Raw genomic sequence first — 19,472 nt, forward strand, 5'->3', positions numbered from 1 at the left:
AGGTGTTGGAAACAGCTTGACTGTTCTAGGTGACAACGAAACCGCAAATTCTCTACCCTATCAATATTTGTACTATCAATATTTTTAAATCTTCTAGTAAAAAATGTGAAATTATCACAATATAATCTTGTAATATATTGCTGATTGAACGAGCCAAAACTATAATTGAGTTACTCATCATGTTGAAATCTGACCCACATTTTCCTACCAATACGTTAGTGAAATCAAGCCTTCACTCAGGGTTAAACCTGAGGACTGTGCATGTTGTGTCCACGCAGGTGGCGATGTTCTTCATCACAGTCTATCGCTACACCTTTCCAGCTGTTTGTCACGGAAGCTTGCTGAATCAGGTCAGAATGCTCACTAAATCTTTCCGCTCTTTATTATGATAAATTGCATGGTAAGAATTCCTCTATCCACACAAAACCCTCTGTCTCCGCACAGCACTGACAGGGATGCTCCTGGCTCATGTCTGCAATGTATTTTGTTTATATGAGCTCTTCTTTCTTGCATTGTGTCCTGGCAGCCCAAAAGCTTTTTCCACACATACAAGCGTCAAATGTACGCCTCCCTTAGTGATGCTTTATTGCAAGTGTCAGCTGGTATCTCGATTCCATTTTTTTGACATGGTCCCTCAGATTGTTCATCCACCGTCCATTCACCGTAGCTTGCTTTTAGGAAGACTTTAGGAATCCCTCGCTCCTGCTGAAAATACAAGCTGAATATTGTGTGGTAGTAGGATTAGATTTGTTTTTGTGTGAGTATTGTGAACACCACTAGGTTACCATTATCTGTATCATGTTTTCATTAGCAGTATTAATTCTAGTTAAAAGCTTGTCCCGTTTAAGACGGTATCAGGCCCACACCAGCACTCCTTTAGCTGGATATAAATTATTCAAAGCATTGCTCTGCTGAGCTGAGACAGAGGAGCAGGAGGGATCGGGAAGGAGAAAAGAGACAGAAGGAGAGAAAAGCAGCCACAAGGGACTGCTCAGACTGGCATTGTGTCTAACTGAATGCTGTGGTTGCTTGGTGCTTACTGAGGTTCTGCCTGGCCATCCCATAGTAAATCAAAGAAATGTCCCATTTCAATTCAAAATCAAAAGAAAAAGAAAAAAAGAGAGAAATGTTTGCATAAAATAAATGAATGAAGAAAAAATCATTCAGTCTTAGCACTCCAGCCTCAATTTAGAAAAAATGACAATCAGAAAAAAATACTTCCAATTCAACCAATACATTGATAATTTAAAAAATCCTAATGATCATACAACTAATTCTTAATTCTACAAAAATATATTAATGATACATATTATGACAGATTTGTGTATTAATGCACTTGTTTAAATAAATTAATTTATTACATAAAAATATTTAATTTTTATATTTGTATTTGATTGTGAGTGTACATACAGTGGATATAACATAATTTATTTTTAAATAAATAAATAAAAAAATCCAAGTAAAGTCATGTCAGATTTTTTTCTGCCTTTAATGTTGAAATCAATAAAATTCATGTAAGCAATAACTGGAAACTTTGAAGGAAAAAAAGACTGTTTGTGTGTGTGTGTGTGTGTGTGTGTGTGTGTATATATAACTTTTTGTCTAATAACTTTCTACTGATAGACAGACGGAATGGAGAGGCTACACAAAATAAAAAGCTTTTTACTTTGAATCACATGCATAATAACCTCTGTTGTCTTTAAAAGATAGCTATTCATGGCTGCTGGGTTATCACTGACTCTTTCAAAATCACTTTGTCTTTTTATATTTCTGTTAATATTACTTTAATTATTGATTTGTATTCTTAAAATACTTATCAGATTATTAGAAACCCAACATAGACTTATTTTATTCAGTAATGCAATTTTATAAAGATTACGCTAATGGCAAACTTAATACTTAATACTGATTCCATAATGAGATATATTTCTTTACTGTGTCATTTCCTTTTAGTCCAGGGGTCTCCAGCCCTGCTCCTGGAGAGCTACTGTGCTGCAGATTTCAGCTCCAACCCCAATCAAACGCACCTGAAGCAGCTAATCAAGGTCTTCAGGGCTACTTGATAATTACAGACAGGTGTGTTGGAGCATTGTTGGAACTGAAGTCTGCAGGATGGTAGCTCTCCAAGAGCAGGGTTGGAGATCCTTGTTTTAGGCTAATTCAGTTCCTGATTTTAGAAATGCAAACGGGGCTGAGTCAGAGGAGAATAGAGGTGGATTAAGTCAGTGGGAAAAGCTTCCATATGAATGTGTTAAATGGGTTTACTGGATTTGTGGGGAGAGCATAGGCCAATTTGCTCTAATCGTTTGTGAGCTGAGAATAATCCCACTGGAAAGCTGATTTTTCTTGACAGGAAAAAAAGGAAAGGCCAAAATGAGGTCAAAAATTATTTACAGATCTCTGCAATTCATTTCAATTCATTTTTAGAAAAAAAAAAACATTAAGTAAAAGTTAAATATTTTAAGTTGTAAGCAACACTGTAGAACCATAGTTTCTAAAAAAAAAATAAAAAATATTTAGCATTTAAACATTTTTGACTTGAATATTTATTTGTTTATTTATTTATTATTTGTTTGTTTTCATTCATTCATTGTTTCATAAACACTGATGAAACATTAAAGCTTAGAAGTTGTAATAATAATAATAATAATATATCTTCCTCAATAATAATAATAATAATTGTATTTCAATTACCCCTAAGCGTTGCATAGAATAAATAAGATTTTTTATCATCAAGAATTTAAGACAAAATCTGAACCTTAGGAAATGCACAATGTGAATAAATTAATAAAATAAAATTTTACTTTAGCGTATGCATTGATGGAGTGTTAAAACTTAGAAGTGGAAATAATAATAATAATGAGAAGAAGACGAAGAAGAAGAATTTGAGACAAAATTTTAACCTTCAGTTTAATCTTTATAGCCATTAAAAGAAACTTAACATGGAATAATTTTATTCTGTAATGCATATTTCATAAAGATTCATTAATGGCATTACTTATTTTTGTAATGATTTTTTTTTTTGGTCATTTTCTTTTAGTGTGTTATTCATTCCCTCTAAAATGCAAACAGATGCTGAATTAAAATGATTAGAGGTGAATTCTTATAAATATTAAATATGATTTTGTATTAAAAATCATATTACAGTTTACTAGGGGGTTCTTTTGACATACCACACACACGCAGTCCAGCATTAGCCACTGAATCTCATGTTATGTAGAGCCATGTTTGTGTGTGTGTGTACCGTACTCCGCGGGGAATCTAATCCCATTCCCCCTCTCCTCCCCCCTCACTCTCTTCCTTCTCGCCTCTCTACTGCATTGATGGTGCTGCCTTCCTTAGTGATGATGTCTTCAGTCAGTCTCAGCATCACTGCTCTAGGCAGCCAGCAGAGCCATTTTGGCTTCTACATTTACAGGGCACTCAAAGATCTCTCCTCCAAAAGCCTTCCTCCTTACAAGCAGGCCTCACTGGGCATCCAGCTATACCTCGTTGGAACAAATAAAGGATCCTCTGTTAAACAGAGGGAAAAGAAGATTGTTTTCGACATATCAGAGGAACAACTGAAAAAAGAGGATTTGAGAAGCCAGCACAAGAGGCAGTTGTGGGAGCTGAACTGTAGAGTCAATAGCTGAGAGCATCAGGGGATCACCATTGTAAAGGTAAGAGGTTTTTTTCATTGTTAGCATGTTCTAAAGGACAATGCAGTATTAATGAGGCTCTCTCTGTTTATTTGGTGTTGGGTCGCAGGGTGGGACTGCCGTGGGGTGGGTGTCATTTAGAGCTGGTCAGTAAATCCAGACATTATTATTATGACAGAGAAGTGTTTTTGATTGAGTATTGTAACAGATGTTGTTTATCATAAATGGCCATCTGTCCTTGTGTACATATTTCTAAGTGCGGGTGGAATAAATGCACTGTCATTCATTGTCTCAGGCTGGCAGCCACACAGTAATGTCTTCAAGATTGCACTAATGAATCTCGATTCTAGAATTTACCGGAGACCAGAGAAATAATTATTATATATACTTTTTTTCTTTACAGGACATTTTTTTGTTGTTCTTGTTCATTAATATGGTAGCGAGTTGGGAATACATATGAAATTGCGTATGATTCCCACTGTGCTCTAATAGCAGTATATTCTACACATGATGTGATGAAATTAATGATTTATGTAGATTTGTTGACACTGACAGAGACTGACAAACAAACCTTTGATTTGTATTCCATTATGGATTTATGATCTACATCATTTACTCAACCTCATGTTGTTCCAAACCTATATTAATTTCTTTCCTGTGTGGAATAAAAAAGAAGTATTTTGAAGAATGCTGGTAACTTAACATTTGTGGTAGCCATTGACTTCCATAGTAGGGAAAAAATGCAAAGGAAAAATCAATGGCTACCAGCCACTGTTTGGTTACCAACATTCCTCAAAAATATCTCCTTGTGTGTTTTTGTATCTCCTTATTTTTTGGGTGAACTGTCCCTTCAAGGGACTGTTTACACTTGATCTGACCCCTTAATTACTGCCATTGCTGTATCAATTAAGAAAGACTGGTAAATTAATATTTTCAACTTGAATAAAGCAAAGTAATTTATATATTACCACACAAAGTAAATTTTTAGGTTACATGACAATATCTAATTAGGTTAATCACAAATTGTTTATAATGGACATGGATAGGATGATTAATCAACATGATGGTCACAATACATGTACTATAAAATCACTGTCATAGTTTTCACTTCATCAACTAAATGGTATTAAAAATGCAGCTTTGTGACTTCTTTGTAAACTGACATGCTGCCTTTGAGGTTCACGTCAAATAGTCTAAGTAGAGAGAGTAATGAGAGAGGCTGAACCCACTCTGCCACACCAGAATGTGACTCAGCGTGATGCTAGTCTAATTGAAAAACACAGAATGCAGCTCACATGAGATCAGTTTTATGAGCTCTTTTATTCAAACAGACCTCTTACTGAAGCAAACATGTTTATAAACAGAAGGAGAACTCGAGATTGAAGCTTATAGGTCATAAATCTTCCCTGATACATAAATTGTACCTCCATTTTGGTCCGACTATGAGGCTGAGCTGGACTCTCTTTTATCTGTTATGGTAATCCTAGGAAGCGTACTGACATTTAGCCAGTTGTGCAAATCTTTTGTTGCTGCCGGGCATCTAGATCTGTAGCTAACCATGCATGATCCATTTACCATGCGGTCATATAAACACAGTCTTCCTCTTCGATATGAACATTGAAATATTGAACATTTTTCAATTTATTGTTTAAACTCGTCATATTTCACCACTGAAATCATGTTTTTTGCTTGTTATTCCTGTCATCGCTTCATGCCATTTCTTTATTAGATACAACAGAAATTACACTCATTGTTTCTATGGTAATAGGCAGCTAAGATTTACAGCCTCCTCGAAAGTAGGTGTAATTTAATTTCAAATTGAGAACAATCTAAATCAATATTTTTTCTGCTTATATATAGTAATGGAGCTACTAAAGTAATATCCTCTCTTTTTTTAGGAGGTACATTACTATTTTGTGCATTGATCAATATGTATCAGTCAATTAGTAAGCAGTTTTTATATAAAATATAATATATATATATATATATATATATATATTATAGATATATATATATATATCTATATATATATAATATCTAATATATATATATATATATATATATATATATAATATATATATATATATACATACATATAATTCATTATAAATATAATAATAATAATAGTAAACCAGTAATTTATTATTATTATATTATATAAAGATATAGATCTTCCAGTATTCTGTTTATTGAAATCGGTGTCGTCATGTTTCATTTCTCTGTTTGCAGGTGTGAGTATTGACCTGGACTTTTAAAGGAGTGCTTTCAGCACACACGCAGAGGCACCATGTCAGGGGCCTCGGTGAAGGTGGCGGTGAGAGTCCGTCCCTTTAACTCTCGTGAGACCAGTAAAGAGTCCAAGTGCATCATCCAGATGTCAGGAAACACAACCAGTAAGTACGCAACTGCACCTGAGCCCCAGTGCTTCCATCCGGAACATCCAGCAGTTAAATCACTAAGAATACTCAAAACACTCCAGTTTATAGATCATAACTTTTATTGTGTGTCTTGATGTTGTTTTTGCATGCGTGTGTTGTGTGTTTATGGGCCTCATCTGTACAGATTTCATAAGGGCAGCCATTTTGAGATGATATGCAGGACAGTAGTTAACTGGTCAGTGAACTGTGGGCGAATAAACTCACCAATAAATCTGATCCGACATTAATTTCATAGTCGGCCGTTAATCTAATGTGGTTACAGAAATTGGGAGTAGGCCTGTCACAATAAACAATATATAGACTTATCGCACAATATATGTACATGATCTCAATCATTTTTTTTGGTGAAGCAATATATCAGCCATTATATTTACATAAAAATGAATGTCACCATGTTTTTTTGCATTCCACTTGCGCTAGTGTGTTTTGCAGCTTCTCGAACATAACATGGTGTAGTTCAAAGTTCAAATTTAAAAAAATGCTTCTACAAACAAAGTTTCATCTGCAGATATGGCCTTGTTTAGGGATCTGTGCCTTTGTGCACACAGACATCTGACTGATAACTAGGGATTCTACTTTGTTAGAAATGTTATTTACTTATTTTTAAGGTATCTAATATTTTGACTTAATTTCCATGATCCTAAAATCTATCTTATCGAATTAAAAGTTTGTTGTCATTTGAAAGTGTGTAGGCCTTCTTGAATTATTATGCTGTTATATTATGATTAGGGCTGTCAAATGATTAATCACGATTAATCACATCCAAAATAAAAGTTTTGTTTACATAATATATGTATGTGTACAGGGTATATTTATTATGTATATAAATACACACACATAAATTATATATTTAGAAAATATTTACAGGTATATACATTTATATATTTATATTCTTATATTTTATATTATATATAAATATATTTATATATAAACATAACATATTCTTCTTAAATATATACATGCATGTGTGTGTATTTATATTATACATAATAAATATACACAGTATACACACATATATTATGTAAACAAAACTTTTATTTTGGATGTGATTAATCGTGATTAATCATTTGACAGCCCTTATTATGATAATATATTTAGTGGCATAAAATGGTCTTAAAATGACAATAATAATGTTTATTGCATTTATATCTGGGGCAATATATTGAATAACAAAAAGTTGTTATCGGGACAGGCCTAATTGAGAGTTATTAAAACAGAAAAAATAGAGGGATGTTGCAATGAACATCACAACTGACAAGAAGCAATGTCAACAAGCAGTACTATGACTGTAATTACTAGTGATTTAGGTTTGCTGTTTTTGACAGTTGTCATGCAACCACTTGTTTAGCTGTTAAGGTGAGTGGTCATTTTCAAAGGAACTACAGTAATGAGGAAGCATCGTTTTCTTTGTCAAGGATGTTGTGTTATAAAGGAACATACAATCAAGACATCTTAAATGGTTAGACGAGGTAGAAGATATGTTTGTGTGTGTGTGTGTGTGTGTGTGTGTGCATGCTTGCATGGTCTCCAATTAAAATATGTTATAGTTATATCCTAAATGCTCAAGTGAGTGAGAACAATACATCTACACTGGCATACATAGAACCAAGGGTCATATATATAATGAAAGCAGATTTTATTTTATTAATTTTTTTACAATTTTATTTTATTTTTTAAATGAAATGTACAACCATGCTCTTAAGATGAGTATTTATCATAATTGTCAGCTTGGGGCAAGTTGTCACATGCGTTACTTGTTGCAGTTTTATATAATTTACATAAGTTTTGAATTTGGGTTTAGTTTTGAACATGATTACATTAATTGTTCTGTGTTTAAAATGGTTTAATTTAATGGTAGGTTACATTTACATTACTGTTCAAAGGTTTAGGTTGCTAAAATAGTCTCTTATGCTTGGCAAGGCTGCATTTATTTTGATAAAAACGCAGGAGTAGTATTACAGTTTAAAACAACTGTTTTTAACAGCATATTATGCATATTATTTTCAATTGGAATTTAGATATTGGAGTACTCCTTTGTAAATGGAACTTTTACATCATGCAATTTTTTGATCATGTCATCATGCAGCAGAACATTTCTTGGTTCTTAGCGTGTGAATGTGCTCGAAGAATGGGAGGGAACTAGTGGTTGACTGGAGAGAGATTTGATTTCTAATCTGCTTGGCTGGGAAAAACCATTGGTCAATAATGGATGAGAGCTTGTGAAATATTTAGAGTTTGGCCTAATTTAGCTTCCTCCCTTCCACCTTGTGTTGCTTCAGAAAAACAATGTGTCCACTGTCGTCTTTGTATCTGAGGAAGTTTTTGGTAGAGCGTTGATGTTTACATCTAATATTGAGTCATAAGCTAGAATGGGTCAAAAGAAACTGCAGTAAAATGCATTTGCCATTTGTTATACCTTTGTCTATTTGTAAAAACAAAGTGCACATACAAAAGGGTCCTGATGATAGCACGTGTAATATTACACCATAGTATTGTTGTACAGCTTAGGTCAACGGTTTTTCGAAGGAGATGCATTGGGTCTGGCAAATCTGTAAGCCATGTTGCAAAAGATATTTTTGTTGTAAGGGCACTGAGCTAGTGGTGCATAGTTTAAATATGAGATTGTTTGTAGAGTGATAACAGTGAGGATAAAAGCCTAATACTCTCAGTTCTTTTGTTTTAATGGGTCAGTACTGTGAACCATGAATAATAGTGAAATGAGCCATCAAAAGCAGTAAAAATACTTACTGTCATTGTAAATGGATTGTGCAAGTCAGCTTTCTATCAGATCTTTAATAGAGATAAACATCATTGCTCTTACAATATGTTTAAAATCACATCTGCCATTAACTCAAGTGGTAATGGAAAATATCTATGCAATATTATATTGCAACTAAAATATTGCAACTGTACAATTATTTGCCAATTACATTATTATAACAGACACACACACACACACACACACACACACACACACACACACCACACACACACACACACACACACACACACACACACACACACACACACACACACACACAGAGAGAGAGAGAGAGAATGTCTATATACAGTGTAATAATACAATTAATTACTGAATAATATTAATTTACATGTGCTTACTGTAGGGTTTGGTTTAGGCTTTTTTTATGATTGTGCTATATTTACTGTTATTACCATAGTAAGTACAGTGCATGTAAAAAGTGTAACGAGGACACTTTAAAATATGCTACCCTTTTTTCCCCATATTGTCAGTATGTTTCAGTATATATCCAAACATACAAATTTGTGTGTGTAAGCATGAATATCCATGAAAATCTGTAATACTAATGAGTTCAGGCTGGTCTATTTGACATTTTTTGCACGACATTAAGTTCGCTTCTCACTCTGTCATAAAAATATTCAAAATTACTCTAACCACTTACAAATTAATTCTGTATACTTGCAGACATTAACAAATCTTCTTGACACATTGCTAAGTTGAACTTTTAAAGTGCATTCAAATGCACAGCTGGCAGTGCCTAACTAAGACAACTTTGATTAATATTACATAAGAAATGTTGTGTAAAAATAAGATCTTGAAAAAGTTATATATTTAATGAGTACATTCCAGTTTGTCAGATCATATTATGTCCATTAACTCTCTTAGATAACTGAGGGTTATTCTTCAGATTCAAGCCGTTTTTTTTTAAATCATGGTGTGTGCTAGTTTTTTTAATAATTACCTTTCAAAACTTTTTTTTTTTTTTTGATTCTAAATAAAAACAGCTGTTTCATCTGTTCCCCATCATCTGAGCCTCTAACCTGACCACCTTTGTGACATATTGTTTCAGCACAGCAATGCTGTAAGACAGCATACAGCACAACATTCATTTGAAATGCAAGATTACCTGCACATACAGCCTGTGCCATCTTTTCAAAGCCCTTCACACAATCACCAGGATGCTTCAACCGATCCGTATAAAGCCCCACTGGAGTGGCGTTATGGAGTTGTGTCTTTGTGAATACATTCTGTAGGGCACTTTGCTAGAATTAAAATGTGAAATTAAAAATGTGCTAATATAAATAAGCACACATGCAAACTTTCTGAATTGTTTTGTAGATTTCTCTCCTTTGCTACTTTGAAAAGTAGACTTGGTGTACGGCAAGAGGGTCGATGATGTCGTGAAAGAGCCTTTCTAGTCAGCAGTAATTTGGAGAGAGGCCAGTCCCAGTCTCAATCTGAGGGTGTTAATAACTGGTTGTTAGTGGGAGTCTGAGCCCAGAGAGTGTCTTTTGTGCTCCATGCTGGCTGCTTTGTCACTGCTGCCAGCTTGAGATAGGTCAATAGCCGAGTTCTCACAAAGCTGTAGAATGGTGGAAAGCAGAGTGATTGACAGCTCTGACTGGTTTAAGCCACCCTGCTATCACTGAGGCACCATTGGGCCGCTCACACAAGTTCTTATGAAAGAGTTTCCTTTTCGTAGGAAATTGTCTCATTACCAAGCCCCAGAAAATTTTAACTCTGGTCCCTGTGAGAAAACGAATGTAAAATTCTGTCTAATGGTTTTGAACAGCAAAAACTCTTCACTGACATGGGATTTCATTGGTTTCAGTGCTGCTGTAAATTCTGTGTGATGTACTCAGTGATACTGTGGTAATTATACATGTGGAATATGACCATTTAGAAGAGATACCAAATTATCCATTTGATGTATGATTATGGAAATGGAGATACTTTAGCTAAGAGTTTAAGATAATCGATTCACATGTTGATCAAAGCGCTAAATGATTCTCCCCTGATCACATCACTTCCAGAATTCCCTTTTCTTAGCTGATTGAGGCCCCGTTTACACTAGTGCGTTTTCATTTAAATGCATAACTTTTGCTACGGTAACGCCTATTGTTTACATTACTCTGGCGTTTTCGACCCTCGAAAACTGAAACTTTTGTAAACGCTGCAGACCTCGTTTTAGTTTGAAAACTCCAGTGTTGCGTTTCAGTGTAAACGGACCAAAACGGAGACTTTTGAAAATGATGGCATGGCTGCCCACATTCACTCTGCGTATCCTTGTCGACCGTGTAAACAATAACATCATGCGCATTGTTGTACCAATAGATGTATAGGTAGATTCCCCATTCGATCGGTCCAAACACGTAGCCGCATCTGCGATCTAAATAATAGGGAATCTACCTATTCATATTGATTCATATCTATGGATGTACCTGCATGAATGGTCACGTGACATGAGTTTTAGGTTAAACGGTGTAGTGTAAACGGAGATCGTTTCTGAAACGCAGCTGAAAGTGTAGACGAGGATCGTTTTCATTCTAAAACGCCGTTTTAAAACGAAAACGCACTAGTGTAAACGGGGCCTGAGACTGGTGTGCATGGAGTCTTCAGTCTTTAACAGAATCCAGAACTTTGATAAAGCTAAAGCTGTGCTATTTTTGTGGTCCTTTGTGGATGCTTCTTGCGATATAATCCCAGTGAGATCTTGAGTAAAAGGCATGGTACACTGTGTGATAGGAATGTAACGATGCGCAGCGAGCTAGTTGAATATCAGTACAAATATGTGACGAATCAAATCTTTTAGAAAACTTTCAGTGGTATTTTCTTTTCATCTTGACTCTATATAATACATATTAAAGTGTTTAAAAGCTCAGCGCTGCTTTGTTTATCAGTGTAACCAAGGAAACGCTGCATCACTGCTGTTCCATAAGCGCCACCTGCTGTCAGAGAGTGAATCTGCTCCACATTTAGCCCGTCTGCTGTTTTTGAAGTCTGACCATTCTGTTTTTTGTTTAAAATTTCAAATTATACAATCTATTTTAGATTAAAAACTGCTTGTGCTGCATGTATTCAGCATCTTTGTTTGGATCGTGATTAAAGTGCAGTGGTTGCCTCTAATTTTGAATGGAAAGAGCACAGGCAAAGCCTTACTTTGTTTATATGAAGAGACTTTTTGTCTTTTTTATTTGATTGCATTTGGGGTTTGTTTTAAAATTTCAATTTAGTTTTGTTATTTGACATATTTCAATTTCACAAAGAAATGTGCAACATTTTGTCCAAGCAAAAATAAAAGGACAACTTTTCATTTATAATTTGTCTTAAATGTAATTTTGTTTTTAAAGGGATCATATGATGTTTCTAAAAAGAACATTATATTTATGCGGTTTAAGATTCAAAAAACACATTATTCTCCACATAATGTACATTATTGTTGCTCCTCTATGCCCCACCTTTCTGAAATGCATCAAATTTTTTAAAGCTCTTCATTCTGAAAAGCGAGGTGTATGCTGATTGGCCAGCTAGTCCAGTGCATTGTGATTGGCCGAATACCTCAAGCTTGTGAAGTTCAACACTTAACATACTGTGATGCCCTTCTCCCGGCACAGCGAGACAAAACCAATAAAACCCATCACAAACGAGGCATTTGTTGCATACAGTGGGGACATAATTACTGATTATAATGACTTATACTGTGTTTTTACACCTTGTGTTGCATATCATGTTGCGTAAACATAAAAGCATGTCTGCATTTGTGATCGGAGAAACAACAAACAACAAGTGCTACTCTACACTGCTTAAAACTCGCGTTTGAATCATCAGTGGCAAATTCTTTAAATATAAAAAAAATTACTTTTCAGAAGTGCCAGACCATCCTTGCAAAGTTGGAACTGCCCCACTTTATAGAACAGCCTTTGATATCGTCCTCTTTTGGAAGGCCAAACAAAGTAGTTTCGCTTTTACAATTAAACACACAGCATCTCCATGACATGGCGGCGGCGGCAAAAATAATACTACAGCGAGAATAAAAGCTATGTCTTCTTTCTTTGCATGAGCATTTGGGCAGTGTTATGCAAATCTTACCACACCGTGACGTAGACATGTGGGGGCGTGTTTAAACGATGTGTTTTAGTAGGGAGTGGATTAGTCTTAACTTTTAAAAATAATATCTCTTTGGATTTGAGACTTTAGTCTTTGCAACTTTGCAGATCATCTTTATGCACAAAGAGCTTGTAACACTCCAAAGAGAAAGGAAAAATTGAAGTCGCATCATATGACACCTTTAAAAAATTATGAGAAAATAGTTTCATGAAATCAGTATAGTGAATCGTATCACATTGTGGAGTTGAGTGAATCGTTACATCTCTACTGTGTGACATCGGTGATCTTTTATTTCAGAATGTGCAGTACACATTTCAGGCAAGACATTGGTCCCAGTCATCCTGTTGACAGCAAAGGAGCAATTGAATTGCATGACCTTAATGCAATATTTACAACAGGCATTCATCAGAGGCTAAGATGTATCGCAGAGATTTATCGCATTTCACGCTAATCAATCAAGGAATTAACTTTTTTTTCTTATAGCAAGATAATTATTTCACAAAACAAAACAGCCATGAGCATGTCATAGTAATTGATCAAAATTTCTAATTTTCCCTACAAAAAGATAAATATTTTATGATTTTGCCTGAAATTTGTCTCACAAATATCAAAACTGAGTGTGAAGCCGTCTTAAACAACAGCGTGGTAGATAGCAGACCATTCCTCTCATAAAGGTATTTTAGTGCATCTTGGTGAAGTAGTCTTTACCTTCCTTGGCAGTTTTCATTAAGATTAATCTGATCATATTAAGTCTGATGCATAATCATCTGGCTGTAATGGTAAAATGGTGAATAGTCATCTGGCTATAATGGAAAATTACATATATTCAGCTCTCTGTAATAAAAATTATATATAGTCAACTAGCTAAACGGAAAAGGGGTTTTTAAGGTCACCATTCAACGTAACCTTTTGTTGACCTTTAGTAGATGTACACACTGGTTATAGACTGTTACACACATTCATACTCAATGAAAACCTAAAATCCTAAAAACCCAAAATCTCCATCTCACCTGCACACCAACGTCAGCAGTTGCCCTCTTCTGGGCATTAAAACTGAATAAAAATCATTCTCCTTATTAGGTTTGTGAATTTACCACTTCAGTCAGGACGCTGATGTAACCACCCTTGCTAAGAAGGGTCATTATTGAGAGCAGAGGAAAGGAGCGATTATGAGAGAAGAGAAAAGAGGTTTGGTATTCACAGCACAGGACCATTATTGAAAAAAAAAAGTGTATTAACAACCTTACTCATGCTGGAGTATAACAGATCAGGAGCATGAAATCAGACACTCTGACTGCTATGAATAATTCAGGCAGTGGCATCTCAAGGTTAGCATCATTAGCACTGATTGGTTTGATTGGTTAGTGGACTCCAAACCCATCACAGTTTCCAGAACATGACCTGCTTGGCTCCTAGAAACAGAACACATACGTTTGGTTGTTGGAATCATTAGCAATGATTGTTTTGAGAACGTGACAGCTGAATGTCGAATGTTGAACACTTTTGCGCAATAATAATAATAATAATAATAATAATAATAATAAACAAACAAACAAAAAAACAATCTGAAGCATTAGGAATTCATGTGTATCATACACACAAACACATACATATATATATATGTGTGTGTGTGTGTGTGTATATATATATATATCCATACTACTTTTTTATTTGTTTAATAATAACCCATTAAATAAATAAATAAAATAAAACAAATGCAAAATTAATGAAATAAATAAAATTAAATAATTAAAAAAATTGTTGTGCATGGTTCATTTCATAGTCTACATCTGATACAAATATATTTATTTCTTAAAAAAACAACTCTCTCTCTCTCTCTCTCTCTCTCTCTCTCTCTATAGATATATATATATTAGATACAGTATAGGAATCCCAAACCTATTAAACCTATCAAGATGTTTAAAAGTACACAATGAACTTGTCATTTTCAAACTTATTTTAATTTGGACATTTATTTTACAATTAATTAATTATTTAATTTACAATAATTTTGTAAAAAAAATGTAACAGGTGCATAAACATTTAATTCCCTTTTTAAAGCATTCCTCCTCCTTCACTATTTGGCACACTCACATACAAATACAATTTTGCAACTTGCAAGAAGAGTAGATTTAACATGGCAGTGCTTCTGTACCGATGACGCATGATGTCCCCTGGGCTATGAGGTGCTATTATTATAACTCATATACTCTGATGTACAGCCAGTACTGAACTTCCCTAGAGGCGGTTTGCTATAAACACATGCACAGACTGGGTAAAAGGGTCTGGTCCTTTTAGTGACACAAGTGAATGAATTATTTCACTCTAACTCCTTAAGTATGGTTGGCCATTTTAGAATTGGGCTTCCTGTGTTGTATAACATGGCCCCAGGATGGTGCTTAATATATGTGCCGTTCAAAATCACATGCTCAAAGTATGTTTTGATGGTTTTAACTGGAGCTACAGTGTATGAGAGTTGAAGGAGAAAACCAAATAATTGGTCAATAATATTTTAAGCTGTTTTTTATAGGATATTAGTAGATTTTATCATTTTTGGAGGTCAGTTGTACTATGCATGCTTTAGTTAGCAGATGAATATATATTTTTTTTTTCCAGGCATGAGCTTTGCTTGAATGATATAGATGAAAAGTAGAGCAGGGATTTACATGAGGTATTATGCAATGACATGATGTCCTTCTGTTACTTGGCAGCTCTGTGTGCGTGTGTGTGTGTGTGTGTGTGTGTGTGTGTGTGTATGTTTTTTTTGAAGGAAGAAAGGAAGAGAAAGAGTCATAAATATGTTTTATATTGTATCTGAAACTGTGATGATGCATCTATGAAGTTCAGAAATGTTTTCTTGTGATGTAGCTGGCCTACTGGCACTAAAAGTCAGTATTAAAATTATAAAGTGCTCAAATCACATTTTTCACAGCATTTAGAATTTAAATAGTCCTGCATTATTAAAGAACAAAATAGTATCCCGCAAGCTTGCCTTTTGGAGAAAACAAATCCATTGTTTGCATGAAATTAATTTGTTTTTCTGTCACCATTTACTCCAAACACGTATGACTTTCTTCTGTCTGCAACAAAAGGAGAAATTTTGTGTAAGTGTAAGTGTTTTAATTTGTAACAGCATGAGGTGAGTAAAAGACAATTGTCATTTTTGGGGTTAACCAATCATTTAACAGCCAAAGAGCTGAATTATGGGATTGTTAGTAAGGCCAAATTATAAGTATATGCAGCAGCAATTTCACACACAAAGAAAAACATATATGTATATATACATATTACAGTATTTTTTAATAGTGTATGATTTTGGGCTTATTGTGGTCACTTTAGACAATTCCCCATTTAGATCATATTGCTTGTGTGTGATTAAATGAAATACATAGATCAATGTACCACAGCATGTAATAAAATTCTTTTCTGTTCATTGACTTAAGTTTCCCTGGAGAGCCAAGATAAGTGTTTGCTTAGTGCAGAAAATCCTTCACAACCTATTGACTCTCTGAAGGTCATTCTTGAATCACCCTTTTTGAGATCAGAACACGCTTTGTGGATTGGTGGAAAATTAATTCATCACATTTATCTTATGGCTTTTTGTTGTCTGTTTGTGTTAGTTATGCATGTGAAAATGCCCTGTGTGTGTGTGTGTTCAGAAAAGCTTTCCTCATCACTGGTTGACTAAATAAAATTCTCAGTCCAGTAATGGTTGCTCAACCATATACTCTGAAAATATGTGTACTTCAAATGTTCTTTCCATGGTAATTGTGGCTTTTTCCTTCATGGTTGATTAAGAATATTTAAAACAGTTTATTTAAAAGTTTTGGCTTTGGGTCTTGCACATCCCACCATATGACAGTATTTCAGAACAGAGACGGTATGTTCTGTCAGAGCTCATGCTGCCTGTCAGACTCCTGACTGTAGCGTCTGCACTTTTGTGTGTGGGCTGGCTGTGAGTAAGACTGACGGAAGACGTTCCGTTAATGATGTTCTGAGCTACTAATAAGCATCAGGAAGTGACTATATAGACAGTTTAAATGCAGGTACATGATTTCAGTGACTGTTTATTGCTCTGTAAGTAGATGAAAATTGTACAGTTGTCCTTCATGTTTTCACAAGATCCAAGTCCATTTAAATTGTTTCCTCCATGATGCAGAGAGTTTTTGGCAATGCATGTTTCTTATATAATGGCTGTGCATTCATTTTATGCAGATTTTTAGTGGGATAGTTCTAGCTTTCTCAAGTGCAGAGCATTATTTTATCTGTGTTAATTACATACTGTATGTTTATGCTTTTTGTGGAGTATGGTGCAAAGAAACCTCTCTGTTGGTAAAATTGGCTTTTAAAAGGAAAGTTCAGGAGGAGTGAGTTCTTTTAATACACAGTATTTACAGGGCTGCTCACCTCGTTCCTGTGACAATACTTCCAGTGTGTGTCCACTACCTCCATCTCCAACTTTATTTTATTGACTTCCACTGTATTATAAATTAATGTCCAGAGAGATATTAGCATGATTTGGGATGTCCCACATACTGTAGCATCTTTTACTTCAGTGGAAGCAAGAACGTGTAACATTTTGTGCAAAGATCACTTAATCGATGTGATTCATTTGATCGTTTTATTAGTGAGCTAGAAATAGTTCAGAATTTTTTATACATCTTATTAATTTTACATCATAACTTTTTAGCATGATTTAAATTGTTCAAAACAAAAAATGTTCAGGTTTAATTTTGGTTTGAATGACAGATTACTGTATACAGTATACATGACTGTTTAAGAGGTGGGGGGTCAGTAATTTTTGTTATACTTATATATATTTTATTAAACAACACATTACATTGATCAAAGGTGACAGTAAAGGCATTTGTAATGTTACAAATATTCTCTATTTCAAAAAAAAAAAAAAAAAAACAGAAAAAATGTATTACAGTTTCCAAAAAAAAAGCAGCACAACTATTTTAAACATCAATAATAATAAGAAATGTTTCTTGAGCTTCAAATCTTCATATTATGATTTTTTAAAGAATCATGTGACACTAAAGACTGCAGATATGGCTGGTGAAAATTCAGCTTTGCCATCAAGAAGAATTACATTTTAAAATTTATTAAAATAGAAAAGTTATTTTAAACTCTAATAAATTTCACATATATTATTGTTTTTTTGTGCTTAAAAGACTTAAATGAAAAAAAAACATTTAAAACATTTTTTCCAAACTTTTATACTGTATTAAGGTTAAAAAAGGACTGTCAGTTTTTGTTTTATATAAGTAGTATGTACCCTTAAACAGCATTTACTTTGACTATGTAAGTTCAGATGACTCAAATCTTCCTGTGAAGATGCCCGCTTAGTAGGTCATTTTCATTTTACACCAATTACCATATTCAAATTAATGTAATTGCTGTCTGGTGTGATTCCTGTCTCCCTGTGATGGCTGTTCATTTACTGCTGGTGAGAAACAGCTGGGTTTAGAGCACATCCGCATGGACCCATTTAGACAAAACTACAATGACTCAGCGCTTATTGACTTTGTGGCAGCCATTTAGTGGCTGAGATGTCCACTCAGGATCTCAAAAACACATTTTATTGTAACTTTACTAATTCTCTGCCATTCTTTTTCTGTGTCTTTCAGCCATCATCAACCCCAAAGCACCCAACAAGAAACCAAAAGCTTCAATTTTGATTACTCCTACTGGTCACACACCTCAGTGAGTCAGAAACTACTACAAAAAAAAAAGACATCAAACTGAAATGAAATTTAGAAAAATCAGCATTGCTTGCAATGAAATACACTAAACATGTTGCATTTAAAAGATGAGAGAAGTAATGCCTTCAAATGATCAAAGATCATATGTGGACCCTGTGGATCACAACACCATCTTAAGTCGCTGGGGTATATTTGTAGCAATAGCCAAAAATACATTGTATGGTTCAGAATTATAGATTTTTCTTTTACGCCAAAAATCAATAGGATATTAAGTAAAGATCATGTTCCATGAAAATATTTTGTAAATTTCCTACCGTGAATCTATAAAAAACTTCATTTTTAATTAGTAATATGCATTGCTAAGAACTTCATTTGGACAGCTTTAAAGTTGATTTTCTCAATATTTAGATTTTTTTTGCAACATCAGATTCTAGATATTTAAATAGTTGCATCTCGGCCAAATATCGTCTGATCCTAATAAACCATACATCAATGGAAAGCTTATTTATTCAGCTTTCGGAAAATTTATACTTAAGACTGGTTTTGTGGTCCAGGGTCACATATATATTTCACTTTATCTATCCACAGCCAGAAGATATCAACTATGCCTCCCAGCAGCAGGTGTACAGAGACATTGGAGAGGAAATGTTACTTCATTCCGTTGAGGGCTACAACGTCTGTGTGTATCATACGGCCAGACTGGGGCTGGTAAATCTTATACCATGATGGGCAAACAGGAGAAGGACCAGGAGGGGATCATTCCACTGGTAAAAAAGATAAGCAAATATGAAGAAGAAAAAACATTTCTTAATGTCAA

At 34.4% G+C, this 19,472-nt stretch overlaps 1 pseudogene; it reads left to right on the top strand.

Moving 5' to 3' along the window:
• Positions 1 to 3,372: 3,372 nt before the first annotated feature.
• LOC109080405 overlaps positions 3,373 to 19,472 on the top strand; it is a 40,049-nt pseudogene continuing 23,949 nt past the window's right edge.

This window comes from Cyprinus carpio, chromosome A6, assembly GCF_018340385.1.
Source record: "Cyprinus carpio isolate SPL01 chromosome A6, ASM1834038v1, whole genome shotgun sequence".
NCBI lineage: Eukaryota > Metazoa > Chordata > Actinopteri > Cypriniformes > Cyprinidae > Cyprinus > Cyprinus carpio.